The sequence below is a fragment of the Moschus berezovskii genome, chromosome 3, assembly GCF_049115385.1.
Source record: "Moschus berezovskii isolate FMDL1 chromosome 3, NW_MosBer_1.0, whole genome shotgun sequence".
Taxonomy (NCBI): Eukaryota; Metazoa; Chordata; class Mammalia; order Artiodactyla; family Moschidae; genus Moschus; species Moschus berezovskii.
Window position 1 is genome coordinate 52,294,690 of NC_142462.1, and position 19,336 is coordinate 52,314,025.

Consider the following 19,336-nt stretch of genomic DNA (forward strand, 5'->3'; position numbering starts at 1 on the left):
AACTCTGATTGAAAACCAAACACAAAAAACTCAAAGCAAGGTTTTCAGACAACACCCAGCTGTCAAATGTACCTGGAACATAAGATGCAAGAAGGGCTTTGCGAGTGGGAAAGGTGTCAGGATGCGATGAAAGGATGGACCTGGGGCTGTGATGTTAAGGAGGTCTGGCTACTCTCAGGCAGCGGGGAAACACTGCTGCTGCTGCTGCTGCTGCTAAGTCGCTTCAGTCGTGTCCAACTCTGTGCGACTCCACAGAGGGCAGCCGACCAGGCTCCCCTGTCCCTGGGATTCTCCAGGCAAGAACACTGGAGTGGGTTGCCATTTAAGGCACTTAAATAGGGCATGTCTGGGGACGACAACTCTGGGAGCAGGATAAAACCAAAAAGGGAGTGGCTAAAACCTGGAGCCAGGGACAGAAATGAATGAGTAGGACATCGAAGAAACCCAGAACGTCACTAACAGCGAGGCTCTATGCTACATGTTTCACACACTGCATTTAACTTAACATCCCCAGCAAAATTTCAAGGTAGCTATCGTAATCATACATGTTTAACCGAAGAACTAAGAGGCAGAACAGCAGACCAGGCAAAAGATGATGAGACGGTGATAGTGAGAAAGGGAAGATTAACTCGAAGAGACAATACAGAAGCTGCATCACTAAGATCTGAGAGCTGGGTGGTGGCCAACGTTGGCCACTTTGGAGGGCAGATTGGGGCTAGGAGTTAAAAATGGGATGAGTCAGAACTGGAAGCCTACTAACGCAGTAAAGGAATCGGGAAATTAAGTACATGTTTCAAGTGTGGAAGAGAAACTGGATCTGTGCCTCAGTGAATCTGAGGCAGGGTTTGAGATCACAGTGAAGGAAGGATCCAAGGTGAGCGCTGACACTCAGTGCAAACGGATCTCTGGGATCCGGGCTGCTCTGGGGGTGATGAAAGCGAGAGAGCAAAGAGGCTTCCAGGGGCCCGGAGACGGAAACAAGAGTGAAAAATGGGTTTGGTGACTGTTTTCCTCCTGGACAAGAAACTTTTTTAAAGTTGTCTAGTCACATGGAACCCATTTTTCCCCCCGACTCAGGCTTTCACCCAGATTAATCCTTAGAAGCAGGTCTCTACCAAAAACTATCCTCTTAATATACCCCACCCCTAACACATACAAAATCCAGACTTCAGAAGAGAGCTTTTTAAAGGCATCTTTTTTTTTTTTAAAGGGGAAGATGTGGTAAAAGGGACCCTCCAAAGAATGTCCTTTGTTCTCAGAACGAGGACAAAGTCAGTAAGATGGTCCGTGAGGGTATGTGCTTCTAGCTCTGCCCACACTCTCCTCTGTTCCAAACATGGGCCCTGCATCTATTTCCTTCATCTGTTTCTCCAGATGCATCCTACTCCCCCGCAGGGCCCCTGGCCATCGCAGTGCTTGTGCACATGATCCTTAAAATATCCCTGGGGTGAGAGGAGGGAGTGGCACATGGACCCCGATGAATTCACAGGACTGTGTACGCCCGCGAAAGGCGCTCAGACAACACAAAATGCTGGCTCTGTGATGCACCATTCCACACTACACACTCTAAGCAGGAGATGATCAGAAAGAACCAGAAGAACATAACCTCAACTGTGACAACCTGGACTCGTTCCTTTGGAGGAAAAGAACTAGAAGTGCGTCTGCTGAATGTAGACAATGATGAGCTTTGCCAACAGATGATCCAGCGACCAAGAGGGCACCAGCCTGCGGAGACACACAGAGCTGCTGGATGGCTGGGCCATGCGAAGGCTCTGCATCGAGGATCACCCCTGTGGTCACTCTGCAGTGGATACAGAACAATCTCACAAAGACCATCCTTAAACATCAAAGATAAAAGAACAGGACGACTAGAACTAAGGAAGGCTGGATCCTGCTCTGCTGACTAGCCTTCAGCTTTGTAAACTTAGAAAATATATCTAACTAAACATACCCAGGTTGGAGTTTCCTTTTCCAAATGTAGCAGACTTCCCAACTATTTTTTGTCATATATCTGTCTCCAAAGTTAACCATAAGTGAAAATTCTGCCTTGATTTCCGGCCAACACTGAGTACAAGGAGAGAGGCATATTCATAAAGACATGTTCACTGTCAACAACAACACTGTTACAAACGGGGTCTCAAAGCTGATGAGGATCTTTACATTATACTGATTTTCATCCAACTTAAGACACCATGGATTCTTAAAGCAGTTGTTTTAGGTGCCGCTTAGAAACTTAAAATGTTATCCTATACAACTCAGAAGAAAACATAAGGAGAACACTCTTTGACATAAATCACAGCAGTATCTTTCTGGATCAATTTCCTAAAGTTAACGAAAATAAAAAGAAACCATTGGGACCTAATTAAACTTAAAGGCTTTTGCACAGCAAAGGAAACCATAAGTAAAAAGAAAAGACAACCCACAGAGTGGGAGACAATATTATCAAACGAAGAGACCAACAAGGGATTAATCCCTAAAATGTAGAAATAGTTTACGCAGTTCAATATCAAAATAAAGAAACAATCCAGCAAAAAATGGGCAGAATATCTAAATAGACATTTAGCCAAAGAAGGCACATGGATGGCCTAAAAGGATGCCCAACATCCTGTTATTTGAGAAATGCAAAACTAAATTACAAAAAATGAGGTATCACCTTACACCAATCAGAATGGCTATTACTAAAAAAAAAAAAATCTACAAACAACATATGCTGGAGAAGGTGTGGAGAAAAGGGAACCCTCCTACACCATTGGTGGGAATGTAAATTGATACAGTTACTATGGAGAACAGTACAGAGGTTCCTTATAAAACTAGAAATACCTGGAGTAGGAACGGGCAACCTGCTCCAGTATTCTTGCCTGGAAAATGCCATGGACAGACGAACCTGTGGACAGTCCACAGGGTTACAAAGAGTTAGACACAACTGAGCACACACACGTAAAGAATACAGATTTTTCCAAACAGTGTAAAAGTAGTCCCCAACAAGCTGAATCAACTTTTCACGGAAAACAAAAAAGATTGTATATTCAGTTTTGAGTGATGGTTTTCAATTTTAATAGGAAAAGGGCCCAATGTAGAATTTGGCCATAGCCAGAAATTTCAAGATAATATGCAGTTCATGTGTTTGTTTCAATAAATGATCCCTCAAAATTCTGGCCTTTACCTCAGACTCCAGTGGATCCTCTCTCATATGGCCAGAATCTACTTTATGTTCACTGTGGCCAATCTTTGGGCAATGTTTAACTACAGTTTCAGAAATAAAGCCTTGTTCACTATATTGATCAAAGTTTTATGATCCTTTTCTAAAGCTGTGGCTTCATTTTGCCAGAATATTTCTGCAATTCTTTAAAATATTTGCTTTGGGTTTGTCAAGAACCAACAGGAACTGTGTGGTGTTCAGTTGCAATGTACACCACTTTAAACCAGCTAACATATACTGAGTACTTATTATGCACCTCCTAATTCACATATCCATTTTGACACTAAATCCAACGCTGCATTGGAAGATTACTGTTTTTTATCTGCACTATAGTTTCAAAATCAGTGTGTTCAAATATAACCATGAGAAAGTATATTATTATGTGCAATTGGGTTTGATTTGTTGAACCTTTCAAGAACTCTTTCTTTAAATATGATCTTTGAAAATTGCTCAATAAATCTATGGAAGTTTCCACAACCTACAAAAAAATATATAATAAATAAAAACAGAACTAACATATGATCCAGCAATCCCACTTCTGGGCATATATCCAAAGAAAATCATAATTCAAAAAGATGCAGGCACCCCAATGTTCACTGCAGCACTATTCACAATAACCAGGATATGGAAGCAGCATAAATGTCCATCAGCAGAGGAATGGATAAAGAAGACGTGGAATTTGATAAGATTCCATATAATAATGGAATATTCCTCAACCACTAAAAATGAAATAATGCCACTGAGAGCAACATGGGCAGACCTAGAGATGGCCATACTAACTGAAGCCAGACAGAGAAAAGATCATGTATCACTTATGCTGGTACAATGTAAAAGAACAATAGAAATGAACCTATTTACAAAACAGAAACAGACTCACAGATTTTGAAAACAAAGTTATGGTTACCAAAGGGGAAAAGCTGGTGGGAGAAGGGATAAATTAGGAGATTGGGATTAACAAATATATACTACTATATATAAAATAGATAATCAGCAAGGACCTAGCTTATAGCATACGGAACTCTACTCACTATTCTGTAATAACCTATGTGGGAAAAGAATCTGAAAAATAATAGATATATGTACATGTATAACTGAATCACTTAGCTGTACACCTAAAACATAACATTATAAATCAACTATACTGTGATATAAAATAAAAATTAAATTAAAAAAATAGTGAATTCAGTATTTTTGATATCTGAAAATACAGTTCTGAATATTTTCCAGATAAATGTTAGCATCTTTGATATGTCATGGATAGTCACTCAATTATTATTTATGAAATGTCAAATCTAGGAATGATGATTTCCAATGTTATGATTCATGAGTATGTTGAAATCTCAAACACATACTGTACTGTTATTTATTCCTTAATTTTTTAAATGATAAAGCAACACATTCAATTCCAGGCAGCTGGCAATTCTTAAATGTCAAAGAAAGAAAAGATAAAACACTTGCTTTTGAAATAAAGCATTCTTGTTTTTTGAAAGCGTTTTACCCATGTGTGCAGTTTTTGAAGTAAAATATTCATACTTGACAACCTGTCTTCACCAAATGTCGTAGTTCAGACCTCTCTTCGGTTAGAGACACAGGAATAAAAGTTTTTCTGCTATTAAGTTAGCATTTAATCTTCTAAGAAACGTAGAGAATGCAGTTGATAATTACCAGATAGAATTTATGCTGTCCTTTTGGAAACAAATTGGTCTTAAAAATTTTATATTTTATATTTATCAGTTGTCACAGAGGCTTTATTACCTCGAAATCTGCTTCTGGATTCTAGCTTTCTTTTCCAAACTTAGCTATCAATATTATTCACAAATCCATCTGTTGTTCACAAAGGAAAAGAGGGTCGGAAGATTAATACTTAATTACCAAGATCCCCTGGAGGAGGAAATGGCAACCTGCTATAGTATGCTAGCCTGGAAAATTCCAAGAACAGAGGAGCCTGGCAGCCTTGCAAAAAGCTGGACACAACTGAGCATGCACACATTGCAATGTTATTAATATACAACTCAGTAACAATTATTGTATCAAAAACACATTAGTCAGAATTTATATATATATACATGATTATACTTAGATATATGTATATATATCAGTGAGCAATTTATCTTCACAGTGGTGGGAAGTACATTAGTTGGGAATCGGGACAGGACTCAGTTCTCCCATTAACTTAGAGAGAGAGTACTTTAACCTCTCTAAACTTGGGTGTGGTAGTGGTTTAGTCTCTAAGTTGTGTCTGATTCTTGGACCCCACAGACAATAGCCCTCCAGGATCCTGTCCATGGAATTTCTCAGGTACAAACACAGGGATGGATTGCCATTTCCTTCTTAGGGGGATCTTTCTGTCCCAGGGATCAAGTCTGCATCTCCTGCACTAGCAGGCAAATTCTTTATCGCTAAGTCAACAGGGAAACCCAAATTTGGGCTTACTCAACTGCTAAATAAAGATAATACCTAACTACATCCTTAAAGGACTGTAATGAAGAGCTATGACATCATAGGTTAGTATTTCTCCTGTGTTAAGTCATTTCAGTCGTGTCCAACTCTTTGTGACCCTATGGACTGTAGCCCACGAGGTTCCTCTGTCCATGGGATTCTCCAGGCAAGAATACTGAAGTGGGTTGCCATTTCTTCCTCCAGGGGATCTTCCCAACCCAGGGATCGAACCTGTGTCCCTAATATCTCCTACACTGGTAGGCGAGTTCTTTACCACTTGTGCCACCTTTCTCACTGCTACACAAATACAAAGAGTATTACTATTATTTGTGATCAGAGGAGTAAATAGAGTAAATATGACAAATAGAACCTTAAGATCCAACTGAGCTGGGTTTTCTTTTTCAGGTGAAGGATAACATCCTAAAATTTCAGATTTTAAAATTCAGATTGCTGAAATTTTTCTTTCATTAAAAATTTCATTAAAAAATGTAATAAAAAGTTTGTGTCCTTACTCTTTATATACATCAGTTATCTTCTATGTTAAAAAAAACTTTAAATCTGTCTTATAGAGTGCTAATCTGATTATAGTCAGAAAAATTATTTTGACAAATGATAAAATTAATACACACACATACACATATATATATACATGTATGTGTGTGTGTACACCGGAGAAGGCAATGGCAAGCCACTCCAGTACTCTTGCCTGGAAAATCCCATGGATGGAGGAGCCTGGTAGGCTGCAGTCTGTGGGGTCGCTAAGGGTCGGACACGACTGAGCGACTTCACTTTCACTTTTCTCTTTCACACACTGGAGAAGGAAATGGCAACCCATTCCAGTGTTCTTGCCTGGAGAATCCCAGGGATGGGGGAGCCTGGTGGGCTTCCGTCTATGGGGTCACACAGAGTCGGACACGACTGAAGTGACTTAGCAGCAGCATGAGTGTACACACACACACACACACACACACACACACACACACACAGGGCTTCCCAGGTGGCACTAGTGGTAAAGAATCCACCTGCCAATGCAGAGACATAAGAGATGTGGGTTCGATCCCTGGGTGGGAAAGATCCCCTGGAAGAGGGCATGGCCACCCACGCTGGTATTCTTGCTTGGAGAATCTCATGTACAGAGGAGCCTAGCAGGCTACAGTCCATAGGGTCACAGAGAGTCGGACACGACTGAAGTGACTTATCACACAACATACTATATATATCAGGACCATCCTGCCACCCAGTTGCATGGCCCACATCACAAATCTGAACCCAAGTCAGCCTTCACTTAGGGGAAATACCTCTCAAGGAATCCAAACATCCACCATGCACAATCCTCCAATTGAGCTTAACTAGCTTATGACGTTACCCTAGAAAACAGGACCTGCTGGCTTTATGAGGAAATGACCAGTCTCTTGGCCAACTGAATCCTGTCTCCAGGCTGCCTCTTCTAAGGAGTTCTTTTGTAGAACTCCCTTTTGACCAAAATCCCCAGGGAGGAGCACACCACTCTTTGTGAGGCCCTGAACTCCTGCAATCCATGGGTTGTTTTCCCTTGAAAAAAGGGTTGCAAACTGGTTACTAAATTGGTTTGTCATTTGACACAAATAATTCCCAAAGAAACACTAACTTACCAAGAGCACACAGAGCTGAATAAATGGTTAAACCACATAAAAAAAAAAAAGAAATCAGAATAGGCAGTTTTGAGAAGGATGAATGCAAAATACAATCAGACTCTGCAGGATACGAATTAGAAAACATGTTTTCTTTTTATTTTTTTTTTGTTTTTTTTTTTTTGTTTTGTTTTCTTTTTAAAAAGCAATCAAGAACAACTAATATCCTTGATCATAGAATGCCAAAGGCTTTGAAAATTCTTTGCTATTGGACAAAATTCAGTATGTTGAGCTAAAAATCATTTCACAGGCTATTTATAGATTTTAAATCACCAAGATAATCTCTGTAGATGCTTCCTCTATGATAAAAGTTTTTCCTATATGAGTTAATAAGAAACCAAAGCTTTGATTAGGATTAGAAACAAAACAAAAAAGATAAAGAGCCAACTTAAGACCAAAGCCCATTCAAAAATACAACTTCCAGTATTACAACAGGAATCCTTGGGATTAACAAATTAAAATGACATGTTACCACAAATTGAGAAAACATGCATAAAGTAAGTTTAATGAAATGATATAGTCATCACCTCCTTAATATCTTGAAAATAATACCAAACCAAAAGTGCAGGTTCCTTTCTGGTATAATCAATAATGCCTAAATAATACAGAGAATTATTTAATTGAAAAGGTTGGGAAGGATGAGAAGGAAAAAGTCTAAATTGATGCCTGTGTGACTTCAAAATGTATCCATTTTGACCTCTAAATATGTTAAGAGGATCTTAAATGTTCACTTATTATTCCTTAATCCTAGGTTTCAACAAAAATACACTTATCAAAATGTGGCCTCGGGCTTCCCTGGTGGCTCAGTTGTAAAGAATATGCCTGCCAATGCAGGAGACACGGGTTCGAGGAGATCCCACATGTTTTGGAGCAACTAAGCCCACACACCACTACTACTGACCTGTGCTTCAGAGCCTGGGAGCCAGAACTACTGAAGCCTGCACACCCAAGGGCCTGTGCTCCACATCAACGAGAACCCTGAGACCACAACTACAGATTGGCCCGCGCTTGCCGCAACTAGAGAAAAGCCCTCACAGCAACAAAGACCCAGCACTACCAAAAATAAATAAAGTTATTAAAAAGAAAAATATGGCCTCTGTTTCTCCTGTCTCATAATCAATGATGGGAAAAGAAAAACTGCCTGTGTGTGTTTTTATAAGAAGATAGCTGCTTTACAATGCTGTGCTGGTTTCTGCCACACATCAATATCAATCGGCCACAGGCGTACAGGCATATGCCCCTTCAATCTTGAACCTCCCTCCCATCTCCCACGCCATCCCACCCCTCTAGGCTGTCACAGAGAACTGGGCTGAAAGCTGCCTGTTTTTAAAGCATAACTCATAAGGAAAGGAATCGAGAAATGTGTCTTCATAGCTCCTGGATAGACACAAAGGATAAAGAGGGGGAAAGTGCACTCTTTTAAAAAACTTTTGACTTCAGTTCTGGTTCCAAATTTGCCCTACTGAATTCTGCAACCTTTAAAAAGTCACTTACTATCAAGGCTCACTTTCTTCATCTGTAAAATTAGTGGACTGGACCATACCTGCAAAAGGCCAAACAGTCTTTGCACCAAACAGCCCATTTGTGCCACTCTGGAGCTGCCCCATCTAAAGCAGCCAAGAGCCCTGGGCTGCCCCTCTCCAGTGCCCCAGCCTCCTAGGAAATTTCCAGCTCAAGCAGCTCAGATGTGGCCACTTTCCCTAGGCCAAGTTAGCAAGGGATTTGGGCTTCCCTGGTGGCTCAGACAGTAAAGAATCTCCCTGCAATGCGGCAAACCTGGGTTCGATCCCTATGTCAGGAAGATCCCCTGGAGAAGGGAAAGGTGACCCACTCCAGTATTCTTGCCTAAAGAATTCCATGAACAGAGGGGCCTGGTGGGCTACAGTCCGTGGGGTAGCAAAGAGTGACACGACTGAGCGACTAGCACTTTCATTTTCAAGTAAAGTATTTTTCACCTGAGAACAGCAGAGTCAGCCACAGGGACAAGGTGTAGTTTCACAGGTTGATCAGGCAGATCAGGAGTCATTCAGAGCAGGAAGTATGTCAGAAGGCATTTCATGACAAATCTGATACATCAAACAACCCTTAAGACTTTCAACCTTAAAATAAGATTTGAGATATCATTTGTAAGGGCCTCCAGTTAAAGCATTTTTAAAGGCATATTTAACAAGCACAGTTTGTCTACTGTATCTAAATTCCAACTCTCTAGGTACAGTGGGTAATACAAGCCCCTAACCTCCAAGTATTCAAAATCCTTCAGGAGCAAAAAAATAACAAAACCCACAAGCAACCATACCATATTTACAGAAAGTGTCAGCTTTGAATAACGAAGAGTCATCTTTAGAATAAGGCACTTCCAAAATAATGGGCCCTATATCTTGAAATGGCAAGAAACACTTTTCCTTACATGCCAAGTATTAAAGTTCACACTGACAAAGTCCTTTGATTACCAGGGTCAGTAAGACTGAAAAGGCTCTTAAGCTCCTAAATGCAGACAAATTAAAGGGCCCTGATATGGACAGAGGGTGACGGAAAGCAAGAAAGTCACTAGAAGGGTTACGTGATTCACTGAACACGGCAGAATGGCAGACATCATTCTGTCCTGGGTGTCACTCTTGCTGATCCTTTGTGAGAAAAAAGTAAATGACAAAAACCAAACCAACAGTGGGAGCTTTTACAGGGAAGCAAGGCCCAGGGCAGTACTGGAGTCAAACCCTGGTCAGCCGATCTGTCAGTGTAACAGGTTCAGGGTAAAGGTCTTCAGACACCCCTAATAGAACCCTGAGGCTCAAAAGAATTTTGAGATCCCTGAGTTAATTCAATATTTAAGAATACTAGAATGTAGTAAATTATACAAGCATTATCAAAAAAAAAAAAAAGAACATAATGTACATTTTAAATCATTTATCAGGAAAAACCACATTAACAGGAAAAGACACACAGGAGATTTAAAACATTTTAAAAATAAATATTTCTCAACTTGGCACCCTTGCCATGTTTTCTAAGCCTAGTTTCCCTGTTTGATGCCTATTCATTGGATTATTGGACAAAAGGTACATAATCCTTCTGCCCTGTGTCCGGCACACAATAAGTCCTCAATAACTAAGCCACTGTTTTACTACATGCTAAACACTATTTTAGTAATAAGGGTTAGTGGAAAAAATTCCACTTTGAATTCCATTTTGACATTTCTGCACTAATAAGATGGGGGCTGAGGGCAGTGGTGTGAACAAACATGAAAGGAATAAACTCTGGACTGTTTTTATTCTTATATTTGAGGAAGAGAATTCTAGTCTTCCTAGAATTCACACAACTCAAAACAATATGAAACGATTCTCCACAGAACTCTTATGTAATCCCACAGCTCCATGTGGCCCCATCTACTCCTCCAGATTCACCAGGAGGTTCTCACAAACTTTGGCAGTTTTTGGTTCTGAAAATAACAATCCCCGCCCCCTTCATCTCCCCTTATTGTCCCTAGAGAACAAAAATGAGCAAACTCAAAATATTAATAGAAGCCACATCCACAACTCACACTCTCCCCAGAGCTTGAGCCCCAGTTACTGAGGTTCTCCAGCTCAAAAGAAATATTTCACAATCAGTTCAGTTCAGTCGTTCAGTCGTGTCCGACTCTGCGACCCCATGAATCACAGCACGCCAGGCCTCCCTGTCCATCACCAACTCCAATAGGTACAGGCAAAACAGGCAAGCAAGGCCAGCTCTAGTTAAGTGTCCCCTAAACATTTCACTGTCTCACATGTCCTATCCAGGTCCTAAATCTCTGAGCTCTTCCACATTCCCCTTCTGATGGGTCAAAACAGGTTAACAAGGAGGGCTCTGCTTGTAGGACTGACAACTGATAAGGAGCAAAGTGGGACTCCTCCCAAGAGTATTTCCAAGTCAGCTGGGTATAAATCCTCAAACTTGTGGTTCTCAGGGCTGGCTGCACATCAGAATTACCTGTGGAGCTTTTTAAACTCTACCGGAGGCTCCTGAATCCAAATGTCAGGTAGGTGTTCCCCAGGTAATTTTTCAAAGCTCTCTGGGTGATTCTGACATGCAGGCAAGGTTGAGAACCACTAGCTTCCATCAGCAATTTGTGTAAAGCCAGCGTGGTTTACATTCTCCAGCTCAAAGAAAACACATTGGCACCCTCGAATTTATGCTAGCATAGCAGTTGCCAACAACAAAGCCTATTCTTCCTCCAAAGTCTTGCACTGCAAGTTAGCAAGGTGGCCTAACCTCAAGATGGCTACACAATACTAGGACTGGGAAGCCTACACTGCTAGGGACAAGGGTTGACAGGTCACTGACTTGTACTCAACCCAGCTGAGTCACGAAGTCAACTCTATGAACCCAAGAAGCCAAACAAACAAACAAAAAATGGTAAACACACTTAGTGATAATGAACATTGTCTGTAATAACCCGCGGCAGCCTATGCATGATGAGTGCTCAATAAATACTTATTGAATGAATAAATGAACAGGAGCTTAAATCATAATTACTCTTCACTGGGATAGACTTAATTTTTCTCAGAGAATCTGGTGGGAATCAAATTACAGGAGAAGCAAAAGTAAACAAAGAACAATGAAACAAAATTCAACAAGGGGCATTCCCATTAAGACTACTAATTATAGGGATAAAAATGGAAAAATCTTTACCAAGGAATACTTAAGTAGCTGAATTCTGCGGTGGTGAAGTGGTGACAAAGAGGCAGAGACCAGAAGATGCCTACCATAAAATCTAGTCCCCATTTTCTCTTCAGTAACAGAATGCCAGTTATACTTAGGGTAGCTATGCCCCAGCTGAGAAGAAGAACTAAAGAGCCTCTTGATGAAAGTGAAAGAGGAGAGTGAACAAGTTGGCTTAAAACTCAACATTCAAAAACTGAAGATCATGGCATCCGGTCCCATCACTTCATGGCAAATAGATGGGGAAACAATGGAAACAGTGACAAACTATTTTTTTGGGCTCCAAAATCACTGCAGATGGTGACTACAGCCATGAAATTAAAAGACACTTGTTCCTTGAAGAAAATCTATGACCAACCTAGACAGCATATTCAAAAGCAGAGACATTACTTTGTCAACAAGGTCCATCTAGTCAAAGCTATGGTTTTTCCAGTGGTCATGTATGGATGTGAGAGTTGGACTGTGAAGAAAGCTGATTGCCGAAGAATTGATGCTTTTGAACTATGGTGTTGGAGAAGACTCTTGAGAGTCCCTTGGACTGCAAGGAGATCCAACCAGTGCATCCTAAAGGAGATCAGTCCTGAATATTCATTGGAAGGACTGATGCTGAAGCTCCAATACTTTGGCCACCTGATGCGAAGAACTGACTCACTGGAAAATACCCTGATTCTGGGAAAGATTGAAGGCAGGAGGAGAAGGGGACGACAGAGGATGAGATGGTTGGATTGCATCACCAAGTTGATGAACGTGAGTTTGAGCAAGCTCCGGGAGTTGGTGATGTGTAGTGGGAATTCCTAATAATGTACTTTCACAGCCTTGAGAAATTCCACAGAAAGAGCACCTGGAAAAACAGCATATATTAAGAAATTATGTTAATGATTATCTTTCATGTTTTTCTTAAGAATAATCTCCTTGTTACAAACTTCAAGGCCAGAACCAGAAGGGAGTATGATTGGGATCATAAAAGCATGGACCTTGGAACACTGGGTTGGTGCCAGGCATGAACGCTGCCTACACACTTGCTAGCTGTTCCTGAGACTAGCCCAGAAAAGAACGGCCTGAGGCAAACACAAGGAGCTCTGGACTGTGGCAGTGTAGTACATGACATTTAGGAGTACATGATTAACACAGCATGTGTCTTGAAAAAGATAAGATCTGTCAGTGTACAGCAAAACCACTAAAATATTGTAATTAGCCTCCTATTAAAAAATGAATAAATAAATAAAGTTCATATGAAAAGGAAAAAAAAAAGATAAGATCTGAGAAAATCTTGTAGTCAGCAATTAGGAATAAAAGTTGTACTCAGAGTGGACTCTGCACCTCAGTCCAATAGAGACTGCAGGTCCCCTGACCCACTGCACCAGATTTCGTATTCTGTCTTCATTCTCCTCGCTTGCTCCTGGCCCATTAGGGCAACAGTGATGGGCAGAGAAGCCTGGCGTGCTGCAGCCCGTGGGGTCGCGAAGAGTCGGACACAACTGAGCTGACTGATGCCCCAATTAATGACTACCTTTCCACACCTTCCAGCCATATTTACGACACTTTAGCGGATGCGACAGAAGCAGAAGTCTCATAGGGTGCCTCCGGGAGTCTCCTTAAGGGAAGGGAGGCATTCTTGAGTCTCCCTTCATCCTGCTGCCTCAAGCCATCTTGAGCCATGAGTATGTCAACTCACTGGGAATGGCACAGAGAGCTGGGACTTCAGACAGAGGCCATGTACCAAGCCTGGGCCTTGCAACTCTGGACCTCCCAAAACTAAGCCTAACTGACACAATGATCTTAACTAGGAAGTTTAGGGAAGCTATAAAAACATGTAAGGTAACTATCCAAAAACAGAGACTTCCTAATCCAAACATGGGTACACAGAGAGGCACATGTGACTGCTGTAAGTATATCATTTACTGAACACTGGACATGAAACAACAGACTGGTTCCAAATAGGCAAAGGAGTACGTCAAGATTGTATATTGTCACCCTGCTTATTTAACTTATATGCAGAGTACATCATGAGGAACGCTGGGCTGGAAGAAGCACAAGCTGGAATCAAGATTGCCGGGAGAAATATCAATAACCTCAGATATGCAGATGACACCACCCTTATAGCAGAAAGTGAACAGGAACTAAAAAGCCTCTTGATGAAAGTGAAAGAGGAGAGAGAAAAGGTTGGCTTGAAGCTCAACATTCAGAAAACAAAGATTATGGCATCTGGTCCCATCACTTCATGGGAAATAGATGGGGTAACAGTGGAAACAGTGTCAGACTTTATTTTTTGGGCTCCAAAATCACTGCAGATGCTGATTGCAGCCAGGAAATTAAAAGACGCTTACTCCTTGGAAGGAAAGTTATGACCAACCTAGATAGCATATTAAAAAGCAGAGACATTACTTTGTCAACCAAGGTCCGTCTAGTCAAGGCTATGGTTTTTCCTGTGGTCATGTATGGATGTGAGAGTTGGACTGTGAAGAAAGCTGATCACCGAAGAATTGATGCTTTTGAACTGTGGTGCTGGAGAAGACTCTTGAGAGTCCCTTGGACTGCTAGGAGATCCAACCAGTCCATTCTAAAGGAGATCAATCCTGGGTGTTCATTGGAAGGACTGATGCTAAAGCTGAAACTCCAATACTTTGGCCACCTCATGCGACGAGTTGACTCACTGGACAAGAGTCTGATGCTGGGAGGGATTGGGGGCGGGAGGAGACGGGGACGACAGAGAATGAGATGGCTGGATGGCATCACCGACTTGATGGACATGAGTTTGGGTGAACTCCGGGAGTTGGTGATGGACAGGGAGGCCTGGCGTGCTGTGATTCATGGGGTCGCAAAGAGTTGGACACGACTGAGCTACTGAACTGAACTGATGTGTCAGACAATTTCTATACCTTCATTATCTAGTTTAATTCTCACATTCTCACCAAACATATTATCTTCATGTAACAGGTGACACACCAGAGGTTCACAGAATTTAATAGTTTGCATAAAGTCAAAAAGCTGGTAACAGTTGGACCTGGAAATCTAACCCAAGTTGATAAGACTCCATAATCCATGCTCTTTCCACTAATCATGTTGAATATGCAAGAAAAACCCAAAAACTTTGTCTTGAACAGATATCTAGGTTCTAAAGTTCATAGCACATAGCCAACAGTATCGTCTCACAAACAAAGCTAGCCTTTCTTGCTTTCAACAATGTTTCTCAGACCCTAAAGTAAAAAGCACTTAGTAGACAATAAATAACAATTCTCTTATAACTGCCCTTTTAATTTTACATGGAGATTTTAAATAACTATTTCATTTAACTGCTAAATTATTTTTCTTTAAAGTTACATGGAAAAGAATAAATTAATCCTATATTTCAGTCGTATAAACAGAAAATATATATGAGGCCTTGAAGATATTTTCCTTGCCTTGAAAATGTCTTTGAGTATATAGATATATATACTAGTATATATATCTAGTATATAACTGGAGAAGGAAATGGCAGCCCACTCCAGTGTTCTTGCCTGGAGAATCCCAGGAACGGAGGAGCCTGGTGGGCTGCCGTCTATGGGGTCGCACAGAGTCGGACAAGACTGAAGCGACTTAGCAGCAGCAGCAGCAGTATATAACTACCTGGCATTTTATCCTCCCAACTTGAAGAATTTTTAATTAAATCCCAAGAAGAGACACTTTCAGGTAAGAGGATCAATATCCCAGGGCTTTCCTGGTTTTAGCACTGGAAGTCCTGTATCCTGGGAACTCCATCAGTCCTGGGATAATCTGAAGACTGATCACTCTGTGGCCTCAGGGTACCATATATATGCATAGTTATGTCTTCAACAAAATGTATTAGAATGTGGACAGTTTATATGAAAATGGAGATGAGCATTATTAAAAAGGGTAATTCCCTGGTGGCTCAGCAGTAAAGAGTATGCCTGCAGTGCAGGAGACGTGGGCTCGATCCCTCTGTCAGGAAGATCCTCTGGAGAAGGAAATGGCAACCCACTCCAGTATTTCTTGCCTGGGGAATCCCATGGACAGAGCGGCTTGGAGGGCTACAGTCTACAGGGTCACAAATAGTCAGACACGACTGAGTGACTAAATCACCACCGTTATTATAAAGTATGACTGCAGCCCACCAGTCTCCTATGTCCACGGGATTTCCCAGGCAAGAATACTGGAGTGGGTTGCCATGCTCTCATTGAGGGGAATCTTTCCAACCCAGAGATCAATCCCCTATCTCCTGTTTCTTCTGCATTACAGGTGGATTCTTTACCCATTGAGCCATCAGGGAAGCCCAACCTACAATGATCCAACTTATGATTTTATTGACTTTACCAATGGCACAAAAGCAAAATGCATTTAGTAGAAATCCTACTTAGAATGGTGAATTTTGATCTTTTCCTGGGCTAGTAATACGTGGACCAAAAGATTCTCTTGCCTTGATGGGCAGCAGCAAGCCACAGTTCCCAAAGGATAACTGGGGTCGCTGGCTAGCAATCACCATGGTAAATGACCCATATCCTTACAACCATTCTATTTTTCACTTTCACTGCTGCTGCTAAGTCAATTCAGTCGTGTCCGACTCTGTGCGACCCCACAGACGGCAGCCCTCCAGGCTCCACTGTCCCTGGGATTCTCCAGGCAAGAACACTGGAGTGGGTTGCCATTTTCTTCTCCAATGCATGAAAGTGAAAAGTAAAATTCACTTTCACTAGTATTCAATAAATTATATAAGATATACAACACTTTATTATAGAATAAGCTTTATTGCAGCAGATGATTTTGTCTAACTGTGGGCTAATGTAAGTGCTCCAAAGTCATTCAGTCATGTCCAACTCTGTGACCTGATAGACTGTAGCCCATCAGGCTCCTCTGTCCATGGAATTCTTCATGCAAGGATATTGGAATGGGTTGATATTCCCTTCTCCAGGGGATCTTCCTGACCCAGGGATCAAACCCACATTTCCTGCACTGCAGGCAAATTCTTAACCATCTGAGCCGCCAGGGAAGCCCAATGTTAAGTGTTCGGAGCACGCTTAAAGACAGCTAAGCTTAGCTATCATGTTCAACAGGCGTAGTAAATGGATTTTCAAATGATGATATTTTCAACTTATGTTTATGAGAATGTAACCTAGATAGTATATTAAAAAGCAGAGACATTACTTTGTCAACCAAGGTCCGTCTAGTCAAGGCTATGGTTTTTCCCGTGGTCACGTATGGATGTGAGAGTTGGACTGTGAAGAAAGCTGATTGCCGAAGAATTGATGCTTTTGAACTGCGGTGTTGGAGAAGACCCTTGAGAGTCCCTTGGACTGCAAGGAGATCCAACCAGTCCATTCTAAAGGAGATCAATCCTGGGTGTTCATTGGAAGGACTGATGCTAAAGCTGAAACTCCAATACTTTGGCCACCTCATGCGAAGAGTTGACTCACGGGAAAAGACTCTGATGCTGGGAGGGATTGGGGGCGGGAGGAGAAGGGGACGACAGAGAATGAGATGGCTGGATGGTATCACCAATTCAATGGACATGAGTTTGAGTGAACTCCACGGGTTGGTGATGGACAGGGAGGCCTGGCATGCTGTGATTTATGGGGTCGCAAAGAGTCAGACACGACTGAGTGACTGAACTGAACTGAACCCCAAAATGGACAGAGGAGCCTGATGGGCTACAGTCCATGGAGTCACAAGAGTCAGACTCAACTTAGTGACTACATCACCAACAATAACAACCCCATCATAAGTCAGGGAGTGCTGTACCTCATCTCTGTGAAATGGTTGAAAAGTCTAATTTTGATGTTTCGGTTCCATGGTATCGTAAGAGGCTTAAAACTTTCTGGGGTAGAAACAGGAAATCTGTAAGTAAAAGAGGTTGGACCCAACCATATACTTAGGTCCTTTGTAACTTGAACACTCCATGACCCAAGTCATCCCTTTGTGACCTCTTTCTTTTACAGGAGAAACAAGTTAGGCCAGAGAGTTAAATGGCACTCCAAGGGTCCAGGTTTATAAAAGTGGTTGGACTCAGCCATATACTTAGGTCCTTTGTAACTTGAACACTCCATGACCCTAGTCATTCCTTTGTAACCTCTTTCTTTTACAGGAGAAACAAGTCAGACCAGAGATTTACATGGCACTCCAAGGGTCCAGGGTTGGCTGGTGAAAGAGGCTGGACAGCTGATTAGACGTATTCTCATCAGAATTATGCTCAGAAACACTTAGAACCAACATAGCTTGTGGTCAGCATGGGGAGATAAGTAACACATTTCACTTCACCTCATGGGGGATATTTCACATAGTTTAACTCATAACCAGATAAACTTGCCTCAAGTTTTAAATAGAACTCTGAGCTCAGAAACTCTTTTATTAGTTACTTCAACCATACAATAGCACAATATGCATAGCAGTACTTTTCATGAACTCTCTAAACAAGCCTAAAGAATGAACAAAGTAATTTGAAAACAAACACCTTTGTATTCTGAAGGATCTTCAAAATACAGAAAACAATTTTCAAAATTACTGCTGTTGTCCGGTATTTCCAGCATCAGGGTCTTTTGTAAGCAAAACAAGCATCTGCCCATTATAAGCGATGCAGGAATAATGAGAAAGCTTGGTGTGTATTCTGACAATTTCATTCTTATAGCTGAGAGAGATTACAAATGAGCACAGAACTCTACAAGCATATACTGTTCAAACAGTATGTCACTGTCTCTTAATCTGGGCAGGCCCCCAAATTAGATAAATAGGAAAATCTGCTGCCTCAGAGGGGAAAGATGAATTGTTCCAGGTAGCAGGCTTGTACTGAGTTGATCTTCAATCACTTTTGAATTTATGATCCATCCAGATGCCTGCCCTGTGCCCCAATAGCCAATGGTACTACCATTTTAAGGGTACAATTTACAGCTGTGATGCTGACCAAAGCTTGCTGATCCAAATCACTTTTACCTCAGATTCAACTGGTACCCCTTTCGAATAAGCAGCAGCAGTGTATACACATACTGAGCCTAAGGCCAGGGCTACTGGGCTAAGGAACCTCGGATAAATCACTAAAATCTCCCGGGCTCTGAGTTTCCTGTTTTCCTCATCTGTGGAAGGGCATTAATAATCTCATGTATTGTACATCTCTAAAACCAAACTAAATGTAAATACATTAAGAAAAAATACTTGAAAGAGTTTTTGTAAATTATGAAGTTATACTGAAGAGGAAAAGTTAAAACTTTATGTAACCTCCTGCTCCTTCTGCCTCTATAACACAGCTCGCTCCTTGCAAAGTCTGGATCATGTAGGTCACACAGTCTCAGAAAGTGGGGACTTACCATACTAGGAACTGAAGCTTATCTCACTCACCCCTGTCCTGCTCTTT

At 41.4% G+C, this 19,336-nt stretch overlaps 1 protein-coding gene across 6 annotated transcripts in view; it reads right to left on the bottom strand.

Moving 5' to 3' along the window:
- Positions 1–19,336, bottom strand: part of NAPEPLD (N-acyl phosphatidylethanolamine phospholipase D) — a 56,715-nt gene that overhangs the window by 26,568 nt on the left and 10,811 nt on the right. The window contains exon 2 of one of the 6 annotated variants that reach the window (XM_055420712.2): positions 2,821–2,884. The exons of the other annotated variants lie outside the window; for them this stretch is intronic. The gene's annotated coding sequence lies outside the window, so the exon portion shown is untranslated. The remainder of the gene's footprint in view (positions 1–2,820; positions 2,885–19,336) is intronic. 6 annotated transcript variants of the gene reach the window in all.